Raw genomic sequence first — 12500 nt, forward strand, 5'->3', positions numbered from 1 at the left:
TGGATGACCAGTGGACCACGGGAGGGAATGGCGTGGTTACCTTGTTACCTGATTAGAAAGACGCTGAAAAAGGGGAAAAACCAGCCGTGGACAACTAATTGGTAGATCTCAAGGAGACCTAGAGTAACCCTCTGGAGACAACCGTCCAGCTAAATCTGGACGGTTTGGAAGCCTCTTGGAGGACCACCGAAGCTCATGCTGCAGCGACACGTTATTGGCTGGTCTGGGACCTCGGCTGCTTCTGCATGACAGAAACCTGCTCAGTTAGTAGTTAGTTAGTAGTTAGTTGAGTAGTTGGGAGTCGTGATTGTGAGAACGTTTGAATTCACCAGACTTTGTGTATAAAAGTGTTGCTAAATACATCAAAAATCAGCCATTTCTTATTGCGATTCACAGACGCTTGAACAGTCGTTGATGCGCCGAAATAATGCAGATGATGTCACAGCAGAGGAGTTCTGGTTCTGGTTCTGGTTCTGGTTCTGGTTCCCACCATGATCGTCTGGACAATGGATGATCTTGGCGCGCTAACTCGTGTGACTTAGTGAATTAGTGCAGCTCACCGTTATCGGTGCAGAGAGATGAGGGCAACCTAACGAAGGAAGAGTTTAGATCTGCAGACAATATCTGCTTTTAAAAATTCTGAGGTCTGCATTCTGAATCTCTTTTTATAAAAAGATGTTAGTTTTTCATGTTTTAAAGCTTTTATCCATGTATAAACATTATTTTTAATATAAATCAAGCCAGTGCTCATCCCACGAGCGCCTTTAACTAGTTAGTTACCAGTTTACATGAATAAACATTCACGTATATATTGAAGGTTCAGGAAAAACCTGACTTTTGGTGGCAGCCTAAAGGGATTATTGGTGTCCACAACCTTCCTTTTCAGTCCTGTCCAGGTCAACGTGTTATTCAATGATCAGAGCAAAAGGACGGGACCCAAAAATCAGCGAGGAGACGGAAAACCGAGCAAAAGGTTTATCGACAAAGAATAACTCCAAAGTGGAGGGCAGAGGTGAGGAGCAGTAGGTGGCAACAAAAGGCAACAGTGCTCTTCAGTCAGGAGCCATGTGACCACAGGGACAGAGCGGGAGAAAAGTTAGCACGAGTTAGTGACTGGAGAAGCTATTTGTGGATTCTTTGAATGCTCCGGTTACCACTGGTAAAGATAAAAGGACGGCCAGGAAAGGGCTGGTTGCTGGCTGAATGCCTCCCCCAGGCTGTTACACCCCCCAGGCACTGAGAGGCTCCGAGAGAGGAACCACAGAGGCTGACAGATGAGACAGGATGCTAGGAGCTGCTCCAGCCGGCTAACATGCTCGTTTCCAATTAAAGTGGGGACGGTGTATTTTAGGCCAGAGAACCAAGAACAGCAGGCGAGGAAGCCACGGCATGTGTTCTTGCTGGTTACCAGAGATGACCAGAGACAGGTGAGGCCCAGGTGAGGCCCAGGTGAGGCCTCCCGTCAACATCCCAGACAGCATCGGTCTCAGGTAGCTCCACAGTAGGGGTGTTCACCTGCCTGACCACCTCTGGGTCGATGGAACAGCCGTCAGGTCTGGGTGAGCAGCACCATTAACCTGGGTGAGCAGCACCGTTAACATGGGTGAGCAGCACCGTTAACCTGGGTGAGCAGCACCGTTAATCTGGGTGAGCAGCACCGTTAACCTGGGTGAGCAGCACCGTTAACATGGGTGAGCAGCACCGTTAACCTGGGTGAGCAGCACCGTTAACATGGGTGAGCAGCACCGTTAATCTGGGTGAGCAGCACCGTTAACCTGGGTGAGCAGCACCGTTAACCTGGGTGAGCAGCACCGTTAATCTGGGTGAGCAGCACCGTTAACCTGGGTGAGCAGCACCGTTAACATGGGTGAGCAGCACCGTTAACATGGGTGAGCAGCACCGTTAACCTGGGTGAGCAGCACCGTTAACCTGGGTGAGCAGCACCGTTAACATGGGTGAGCAGCACCGTTAACATGGGTGAGCAGCACCGTTAATCTGGGTGAGCAGCACCGTTAACATGGGTGAGCAGCACCGTTAATCTGGGTGAGCAGCACCGTTAACATGGGTGAGCAGCACCGTTAACCTGGGTGAGCAGCACCGTTAACATGGGTGAGCAGCACCGTTAATCTGGGTGAGCAGCACCGTTAACCTGGGTGAGCAGCACCGTTAATCTGGGTGAGCAGCACCGTTAACATGGGTGAGCAGCACCGTTAATCTGGGTGAGCAGCACCGTTAACCTGGGTGAGCAGCACCGTTAATCTGGGTGAGCAGCACCGTTAACATGGGTGAGCAGCACCGTTAACATGGGTGAGCAGCACCGTTAATCTGGGTGAGCAGCACCGTTAATCTGGGTGAGCAGCACCGTTAACCTGGGTGAGCAGCACCATTAATCTGGGTGAGCAGCTCTGTGTGTGTGTGTGTGTGTGCGTGCGTGCGTGTGTGTGTGTGCGTGTGTGTGTGTGTGCGTGCGTGTGTGCGTGCGTGCGTGCGTGCGTGCGTGTGCGTGCGTGCGTGCGTGTGTGTGTGTGTGCGCGTGCGTGCGTGTGTGTGTGTGTGTTGCCATCTTCCCATGGATTAATACATATTGTACAAGGAGAATCTCAATACGAGTCTAGTTTAACCAGATCTACGTTTGGTTATCTGGGTTAGGGTTGGTTAGTTAGTTCCCTCTCTGGCTGTGAGCTTCTTCCCGCTCTCCTTCTCAGGACCACCCACATGTCCAACCAGAGCCTCCAGTCAGGCTTCAGCTTCAGCCTCTTGGCTCTTGGAGAGGAGACCCTCAGAATAAGGGCTCACACTGGAGGTTCTACATCTTCTAAAGCTTCAGGCATTCAGAAACACATGTTTAGCACTGAATGAGGGCAGCTGGAGCTTCAGAAAGGGTAATTAAGAGTTAGGGTTAGGGTTAGGGTAATTAAGAGGAATCCACGAAATGCTAGCAAAGCTATAGTGTGATGTCATCATTATTGCACAGCAACACTACGACAAACCACGATATCGGTTTCATCATAATAAGCACTTTTTATTGTTTAGGAAATGGTTGGCATTTATCATTTTCATCTCCCCCCCAAGGAGCCGTTGAGCCCCCCCCCCCCCCCCCTTCCTTCCTGCTTTTCTCCATTGTTTGGCTAAATCGAACCTCTATGTCAGAGGAGCTCCTTTGCTCTTAATCCCATGATGCTGGAAAAAGACGATTGTTTCGCATTGGACTCAAACAGCTTCTGTTCTGGATGCATCCTCGATAGTGGGTTAGGGTTAGTGGTTAGGGTTAGTGGTTAGGGTTAGGGTTAGTGGTTAGGGTTAGGGTTAGGGTTAGTGGTTAGGGTTAGGGTTAGTGGTTAGGGTCAGGGTTAGTGGTTAGGGTTAGTGGTTAGGGTTAGTGGTTAGTGGTTAGTGGTCAGGGTTAGGTTAGGGTTAGGGGTCAGGGTTAGGTTAGGGGTTAGGGTTAGTGGTTAGGGTCAGGGTTAGGGTCAGGGTCAGGGTTAGGGTTAGGGTTAGTGGTCAGGGTCAGGGTTAGGTTAGGGTTAGGGTTAGTGGTCAGGGTCAGGGTTAGGGTCAGGGTTAGGTTAGGGTTAGGGTTAGTGGTCAGGGTCAGGGTCAGGGTTAGGGTCAGGGTTAGGGTTGCTGGTGTTCTCACTGACCTGGTGCAGATTAAAATGGCTTTGGGGGCTGTTTCATGACAGATGTGGCGTTAAATGCCCGTCTCCTGATGTCTACAGGTAAAGAAGGAATGGGCGGGACTTACCTGTAGACGGGTCTCAGATATCCGTCAGTCATCAGTGTGGGTGCAGCTGTAGACAGAATTCAGTCCCTCATTTAAACTAGTAAAGTTTTAATGATCTGTGTGGCCACCAAAGGAGGAGCTGCAGTGAGAACCTGACCTAGTTTGATACCTCCAAACCATGTTTGCCAATCTTGCCTCATTCTGATTTTATGAGGTCTTTATGAGGTAGAGCGGATACACACGGATGTGTGCAGGCAGTCATGAGTGAAAATAGCTTGTGAACTGTCTGTGGCTTCCCTCTGAGTGCATATACATATATATATATATGCATATACATATATATATATATGCATATACATATATATATACAGTATATGTATATTTATATATATAATCTGAGCGGGGCCATTATTCAAGTTGCACCCCACACTCACGATATCATGGCTGTCCCCCCATGACAGCGGCATAGGTCGGCTAAGCTTGAATAACCGCCCCCCATCGCTCTCCTGTCTCTTCAGGAGGACGAGGACACACTGTCTCTTCAGGACGAGGACACACTGTCTCTTCAGGACGAGGACACACTGTCTCTTCAGGACGAGGACACACTGTCTCTTCAGGAGGACGAGGACACGCAGGTGCCACTGAGATGTGATTTCCTGGGTTGCAATTCATTTGGACAAAGCGGAACACAGTAAATCAGGTGAGGATTCCTGCGTCCTGTTACGCAATATAATCAATGAAATATAGGAAGGGATATTGATAATAATAGATGCTAATATGATGCAAGTGGAGCTGGCCCCAGGGTGCCAAGTGTGGCCCCAGGGTGCCAAGTGTGGCCCCAGTGTGAAGCCAAGTGTGGCCCCAGAGTGAAGCCAAGTGTGGCCCCAGAGTGAAGCCAAGTGTGGCCCCAGGGTGCCAAGTGTGGCCCCAGTGTGAAGCCACGTGTGGCCCCAGTGTGAAGCCACGTGTGGCCCCAGTGTGAAGCCAAGTGTGGCCCCAGTGTGAAGCCACGTGTGGCCCCAGTGTGAAGCCACGTGTGGCCCCAGTGTGAAGCCAAGTGTGGCCCCAGTGTGAAGCCACGTGTGGCCCCAGTGTGAAGCCAAGTGTGGCCCCAGAGTGAAGCCAAGTGTGGCCCCAGTGTGAAGCCAAGTGTGGCCCCAGAGTGAAGCCACGTGTGGCCCCAGTGTGAAGCCAAGTGTGGCCCCAGTGTGAAGCCACGTGTGGCCCCAGTGTGAAGCCAAGTGTGGCCCCAGTGTGAAGCCAAGTGTGGCCCCAGTGTGAAGCCACGTGTGGCCCCAGTGTGAAGCCACGTGTGGCCCCAGGGTGCCAAGTGTGGCCCCAGTGTGAAGCCACGTGTGGCCCCAGTGTGAAGCCACGTGTGGCCCCAGAGTGAAGCCAAGTGTGGCCCCAGTGTGAAGCCACGTGTGGCCCCAGAGTGAAGCCAAGTGTGGCCCCAGTGTGAAGCCAAGTGTGGCCCCAGTGTGAAGCCACGTGTGGCCCCAGTGTGAAGCCACGTGTGGCCCCAGTGTGAAGCCAAGTGTGGCCCCAGTGTGAAGCCACGTGTGGCCCCAGTGTGAAGCCAAGTGTGGCCCCAGTGTGAAGCCAATTGTGGCCCCAGTGTGAAGCCAAGTGTGGCCCCAGTGTGAAGCCAAGTGTGGCCCCAGTGTGAAGACAAGTGTGGCCCCAGTGTGAAGCCAAGTGTGGCCCCAGTGTGAAGACAAGTGTGGCCCCAGTATGAAGCCAAGTGTGGCCCCAGTGTGAAGCCAAGTGTGGCTGCAGTGTGAAACCAAGTGTGGCCCCAGTGTGAAGCCAAGTGTGGCCCCAGTATGGCCTGGCATTCTCTCTGGAGGTCAGAGGGCTTCACCTGGGGCCCACTGCAGGTAAACATGGGTCGGGAGGGTAGGACCGTTTGTGGCCCCTGGCATGAATAACAGAATCAGCCCCAGACTCCACGCAGGTAAATCTCCGTCTGTATGAAGCAACTCGCTACAGCTTATTCACCAAATCTTTACAAGCTGACTGGCTGTGGAAAATTTCAAATTAACGTGCTCATTTTTAATCAGAACTCCTGTGTGAAAGAGTGGAGCTGAAGGTCGCGGAGGTCATGTGTAGACAGCTAGGGTTAGGGCCACACAGCTGGGAACTGTGGCCTCTGCTGAACTATAATGTATATGAACCCAGTTGATCTGAGATCCTTTTAATGAGTTGTTGCTAAGTTAATAAAGCTCCGTTCATTTAATTACCCAAGATGTTTCAGGTCAGCAGAGTTGATTAGATACAAAGTGCTGGAACACCAATGTGGAGTCAGTATTTTAAACCGTCCTCAGGTGAGGGGGTTTCAGACCAACTTCTGTTCAGTTCCTGTTCATAGTTTATGACTAATTGTTTCAGTTCAAATAATGGCTCGGCCTTAGCGGTGCGAGTGTGTCTACACCTCCTTCCTTCCTTTCCTTCCTTCCTCAACTCTCCGACGCTGGAGCTCACTGAGGAGCCTGATTCAAGGCTGCACTTTTGTCCCCCAGAGACACTGAGTGAAGACAAGCAACAACGGCACCATTCTTCAGATTTTCTTTTCTGTATGAAACAGTTGTTTCCTGATTCACACACACACACACACACACACACACACACACACCCTCCATTTCCCTGTACACCACCAATGATCACAGACCTGACGTCTTGTGTTGAGCAGAGAGGCCTTTGTCCGAAAACAATAGCCATGCCAGCCATCATCGTCTGGCTGGACTCTTTAAAGGAGGGTGTGTGTGTGTGTGTGCGCGCGTGTGTGTGTGCGTGCGTGTGTGTGTGCGTGGGTGTGTACGTATCATTACATTCTTATTTTCTACTGTTTGTGTCTGTGTCAAGTCATTTCTCCAGGATCAGCAGATGGGCCTGCAAAATTATATTCAGCCATCTTTTCTTGTGTGCAAACAAGCTGCAAGAGTGCACACACACACACACACACACACACACACACACACACGCAAGCATAGAAAACTGGGAAACCTTGGAAGCTCTTAGATTTGATTGGAGTTGAAGAAGCAAAATGTTCAAGTCAGCCAACTTGACCTTGATTCCTCGTTTCCTAATTAGGATACTGTAAATATCCTAACGCCCTAAAATCTGTCATGACAGGACCAGTTTTGCTAATGAAGCTATACTCTAATGTTCCGTGAATGTTTCCTGGCCACGCCCCCCGTTACTTTTCCTTCCTGGTTGAGGGCTCAACAGCTTTTCCCCACGTTTACAGTTGATATTATCATATATATTATAATATAATAACAATATTATCATGTTGTTTGATGTTCCATATGTTGGTTTCACACTGTTTTCTGGTGACCGGGTTGAGTTTGAGGCAGCAGGAGAGCACATGCACACAAGTGCACGTGACCATGCACAGAGCTGCCAAACACAAATGCACCTGAGGACAGTGGAACAAACCCCCCACACACCTGCACACACACACGCACACACACACACACACCTGACCACAGGGAATGGCCTACAGAGATACTCTTTGTCAACAACTTGGAAGAAAGCAGCTATTTAGGGCCGGAGTATTCCTGGAAGAATAAACCTTATTTGTCTGAAGAGCCTGTGTGATATCAAACGAGTGACGGCTGTTTTGCTCTTCGTTGGGTTAGAGGGTTAGAGGGTTAGAGTTAGGGTTAGAGGGTTAGAGGGTTAGAGGGTTAGAGTTAGGGTTAGAGGGTTAGAGGGTTAGAGAGTTAGGGTTAGAGGGTTAGAGGGTTAGAGGGTTAGGGTTAGAGGGTTAGGGTTAGGGTTAGAGAGTTAGGGTTAGAGGGTTAGGGTTAGAGGGTTAGAGGGTTAGAGAGTTAGGGTTAGAGGGTTAGAGGGTTAGAGGGTTAGGGTTAGAGGGTTAGAGTTAGGGTTAGAGGGTTAGAGGGTTAGAGTTAGGGTTAGAGGGTTAGAGGGTTAGAGTTAGGGTTAGAGGGTTAGAGGGTTAGAGGGTTAGGGTTAGAGGGTTAGAGTTAGGGTTAGAGGGTTAGAGGGTTAGGGTTAGCGGGTTAGAGGGTTAGGGTTAGAGGGTTAGGGTTAGAGGGTTAGAGGGTTAGAGGGTTAGGGTTAGAGGGTTAGAGTTAGGGTTAGAGGGTTAGAGGGTTAGAGGGTTAGGGTTAGGGTTAGAGGGTTAGAGGGTTAGGTTAGAGGGTTAGAGGGTTAGGGTTAGAGGGTTAGGGTTAGAGGGTTAGAGGGTTAGAGTTAGGGTTAGAGGGTTAGAGGGTTAGAGTTAGGGTTAGAGGGTTAGGGTTAGAGGGTTAGAGTTAGGGTTAGAGGGTTAGAGTTAGGGTTAGAGGGTTAGGGTTAGGGTTAGAGGGTTAGAGTTAGAGGGTTAGGGTTAGAGGGTTAGAGGGTTAGAGGGTTAGGGTTAGTAGGGTTAGGGTTAGAGGGTTAGGGTTAGAGGGTTAGGGTTAGGGTTAGAGGGTTAGGGTTAGAGGGTTAGGGTTAGGGTTAGGGTTAGAGGGTTAGGGTTAGGGTTAGAGGGTTAGAGTTAGAGGGTTAGGGTACCATGGTGAATCCACCACAGCCCCGAGAGAGAGAACCAGCAAAAGGAAACAGACCAACGGCACCAAGCACACTGGCCATGCAAGAATTCCTTCAACGTTTTCCTTTCATAGTCAGAAGGAACCAGAAGTTGTGAAGGAAGGGTGGGTGCACGAACAAAGCGGTCACTCTCTGGTAACCCGTCACCTTATAGACTGATCACTGATCAGCTGCAGTGACACACTAATAGCCTGTCATTAAACAGGTGGCGCCATTTCGTTATCTCATATTCTGCACCGTGGTCAGACCCGTGCGCTTTGTAAATGATGCAATACCATTGTCCCCATCAAGACTGGCGATAAACCCTTGTAACCACCTTAGTGGCGCTCACTCCTAACGCAACAAAACCCGAACCTCGTGTTAAGATCTTATGTTTCAGGGTTCGGTGTGATTCAGTGTTTTCTATAGATGTTTTAACCAGTCCTTTTCTACTGGTCCTTATTTTAAGTAGGTCATAAAAATATCGATAATTATTCATATTGAAGGCTATAAAACACTTGATACCAGGTTTGATAGAAACGCAGTGTGGAGCCACCCTGAGGGGAGCACAAGGGGTAGGGGTAGGGTTAGGGTTAGGGTTAACCTAGGCTAACCCTAACCCTAACCCTAACCCTAACCCTGAGGGGAGCACAAGGGGTAGGGTTAGGGTTAGGGTTAGGGTTAACCTAGGCTAACCCTAACCCTAACCCTAACCCTAACCCTAACCCTGAGGGGAGCACAAGGGGTAGGGTTAGGGTTAGGGTTAGGGTTAACCTAGGCTAACCCTAACCCTAACCCTAACCCTACCCCTGAGGGGAGCACAAGGGGTAGGGTTAGGGTTAGGGTTAGGGTTAACCTAGGCTAACCCTAACCCTAACCCTGAGGGGAGCACAAGGGGTAGAGCTCATCCGTTGTGTTGTCCAGAGACTGGACCCATGAGCGGCTGGGTCAATCCTCCGCTGCACCAAGGCTTCATTTCACGCCTCCGCTTCAGTCTTTCATTGTCAGAACAGCTATCTGCTGAGAGCCCGCTTATCTTCTTTTTCTTCTCAATTTAAGTTGTGACGATTTGCACAACATCAGACTGATTTATGCAGGATTGTGCGTGTTTGTTTTTTCCCATTTACAACCTGTAAATGAACATTCCTTGCTTGCTAACTCTGCATTTCCGAAGCATTTTCCCAGTCGTTAGACAACCCATCGTCAAGTGGCTTCTGTTGTATTTATATTCCACTGTTGATGGCTGTGCATTATGTAAGCGCCCCAGAAAGGCCTTCAGAAATAAATATTTCAAGGCTCAGAGAGACACGGTTCATATCTGCTCTGTAATGCATGAAGCAAATGTCTTCAGCACAAATTCCTATTTCTTCCAGAACAACGAAGCTTCATATGCTGATCGTGAACAGTTCACATAGGAAGAGCATCAAAACATTCCTCGCAGTCTTAAGTGAAATGTGTAGCCTTGATTTTTGATGCAAGGTTATTCGGAATGTAATGTTCACAGCGGAGTGTGCCAAACGTGTTTAATCTTTTTTACAAAGCATCCGAGGAATGATAGCATGAATGAGGGTGAGGAGAAAAGGCAGCCTCGGATACAGAGCTTGGGAAGAACATTTGCTGTAACGGATGAGGAGAGATAATGGCGCCATCGGATGAGAAGAAATGGAGGGTTGCTGCCATAACGAGGAAAAAATGCTAACTGTCTTTAACTTGGCTGCTTTGTCCCTTTGGGGGTCATGGGGAGGATGCTGGATCCTCCGCTTCTCCGTCCCCTACAGACAGAGCAACAATGCCCCCCCCCCCATCCCCAAAGAAATTATATAACAAAAACACAGAATTAGGTCAGTTCTGGAAATGTTGCATTTCCCTGCTTATCAGATGCATGCGTGTTATCTCCTGTCCATTTGTCTGTCTTGTCTTTAACGTTGCATCGTTGGGGCTGCTTTTCTCTCACACTGGACAGACCAGAGCTCCCTGTAGCCCCCCCCCCGTCTCATGCAACCGCTGGTGCACAAACCTCGCCTTTCTCTGGCGGTGGCTTTTAGGCAAAGCGTTGAGCGATCTGTCGTGACAGGACTGGGTTCAGAGCGCAGCGACAGAGAGGAAGTGGAAGTGACGGGGATGTGGTATGAAAGAGAAGACAGATAACAACGGGAGGAACGAGGGCCCGTGGAATCACTTCATGTCCTGCTGACATAACTGACCGTATCATGGGCAGTTCTGTAAAATTCCTCTTCCCTCGTTAGGGCCCTCAGCTGTTACCCTGTTAGCACCAAACATTTAGCACACATTTCCATGTGCACTTGCTTATCTAAGGTAGACAAGATAGTCACTTAAAGAGTCAGTTAGGTCCATATAGTTGAGGTCCTCTCTAATATAAGATTTCCATACCTTTTATTATCAAAAACCTGATTACAGCCAATGGAAACAATTAATTTGGAAGCCTTTCATTTATTTGACAGCAGTCCAAGGCTGTAGAAATAACGTTCAGCCTTTCAGCAAACGCACAAAGATGTATTTTCATTTCAAGACCAACGGAGTTTCAATGTGGTTAAAAGAGGAAAACATGGGTCTGAACCACAAAGGTTCCAAGAAAAAAACCTCAGGATTTACAAATATATTTTAGATATTACCTGAAACCTGTTGGGTCCAGGGTTCCGGGTTGTGTCTGGTGTTTCCTGCAGGGGGGGGGAGTAGATTGGCAACAGCTGGCGCTGCAGGCAGACGCACCTGTCAGCGACCTCCATCAGGCCACCTGTTCCAGGACGGAGCGCCTGGCTACCAGCGTGGGACAGTTTGGGTGTCTTTCCTGCTCGTTTGAGGTCTCCTCGCCGTCCTGCTGGACTGGGGAACGCACAGAACCCGACTCCGCGTTGGCTCTGTGCTGGAGCTCGCGGTGCGCCCTGGAAGACCAGACGAGTCCAGGAGGACTGCTAGTTTGAGTTTGGTTAAATAAAGACTAGTTTTTGGACTTTTCAGCCCTGCGTTCTTGCCTGCTCTCGGGTCCTGTAAAAACCCAACCGTAACAAAACCAAGAACAAGAATTCCATCATCACGATGAGCAACTACAGAAGGAATATGAAACTGTAACTGAGGGATACAAAGGTCTGTTTGGGGCTCAAGATGGTGATTTAGGTTTAGGTTAGGTTAATGTAGGGCTGGTTGAGATTAGGAGCAGGGTAATACATTATGTCTGTGCAAGTCTCCAGAGACAGAAGTACAAAGGTGTGTGTACAGAGGTGTGTGTGTGTTAGACCAATCCGCTCATAACGCATTGAGAAAATACCAGAAGTACGGTTGTGAGTCAGGATGATTGTTTGGAAGAAATGCAAATTGTTCCAATCCAAATAGTCTCCAGGAGCTGCTTCTGAAAGACTGATTTGGACATCGGGATCATTTAGAGTTCCGATGTGCCAGACTGGAAAGAGCAGGTGCCCGGCCTGGGTTTTTAGCATCGTGCTGGATCAGGATTCTGCGTGACATCACAGCTCTCAGGGTTAGGCTTCCAAGGATATTTGCTTTGGTATGATCCCAATTATTAGTTGATGTTTATGCTGGTGAAGTGTCCCAAGTTAGTTTTCACAAGTGTAATGTAGGACAAGTTGACCTTTTAACATCTAATGCCATTATTATTGGCACAGTTAGTCAGTTCAGGTTTGGCCAAACTTTAACCTGCATAATAATGATTAGCCACACAAATCGATGTTATGATCATGAAAAACAGAATGAGCAGTATTTAGGTAACTTTCAGAGCATTTGTGGTGTGTAGCTCTGCTGAAACGTGAGCATAACTTGTGGAATTTGATTTTAGCTTCATCCTGAAATGCTCAAGGCTCTCACACACATGTGGCAGAGTGTGACGGTGAGAAATAAGAGGGTTTATATGCAGTTGGCTATGCTGGTGAGGAGCATATGGGGTGATGGAATAGCTTTTGAATTATGGAACAGTGGAATGGTGTAGCTGGTGGCGTCCAGCCAGAGGCCTGGAGATGCCTCCTGTGTCTGGCTGGAGACAGCTGGTCAGATCACTCATGTTCAAGCAAATTAGGAGCCAATCAATCACAATGGGCTAGCTGGTTGAGTTGTTAAAGCAGGGCTAACTATGGAGCAGAAGAGCCTCTGCAGACTGTTGAGATGTGGTCAAGAACGATATTAAAGCAATTACGATCCAATGGACTTGATACACATTTTAGACAAACTATGTTATGACAATGAACTAAAAAATGTATGCAAC

The 12500-nt window shown here is 48.8% G+C and overlaps 1 protein-coding gene across 10 annotated transcripts in view; it reads left to right on the forward strand.

The window, feature by feature from the left end:
* The window catches only part of LOC105418933 (adhesion G protein-coupled receptor L3-like), an 85976-nt gene that overhangs the window by 5249 nt on the left and 68227 nt on the right, over positions 1–12500 (forward strand). For all 10 annotated transcript variants that reach the window (XM_029850339.1, XM_029850338.1, XM_029850342.1 and 7 more), the window contains exon 2: positions 4243–4424. The gene's annotated coding sequence lies outside the window, so the exon portion shown is untranslated. The remainder of the gene's footprint in view (positions 1–4242; positions 4425–12500) is intronic.

The sequence above is a fragment of the Takifugu rubripes genome, chromosome 17 (genome assembly GCF_901000725.2).
Source record: "Takifugu rubripes chromosome 17, fTakRub1.2, whole genome shotgun sequence".
Classification (NCBI taxonomy): Eukaryota; Metazoa; Chordata; class Actinopteri; order Tetraodontiformes; family Tetraodontidae; genus Takifugu; species Takifugu rubripes.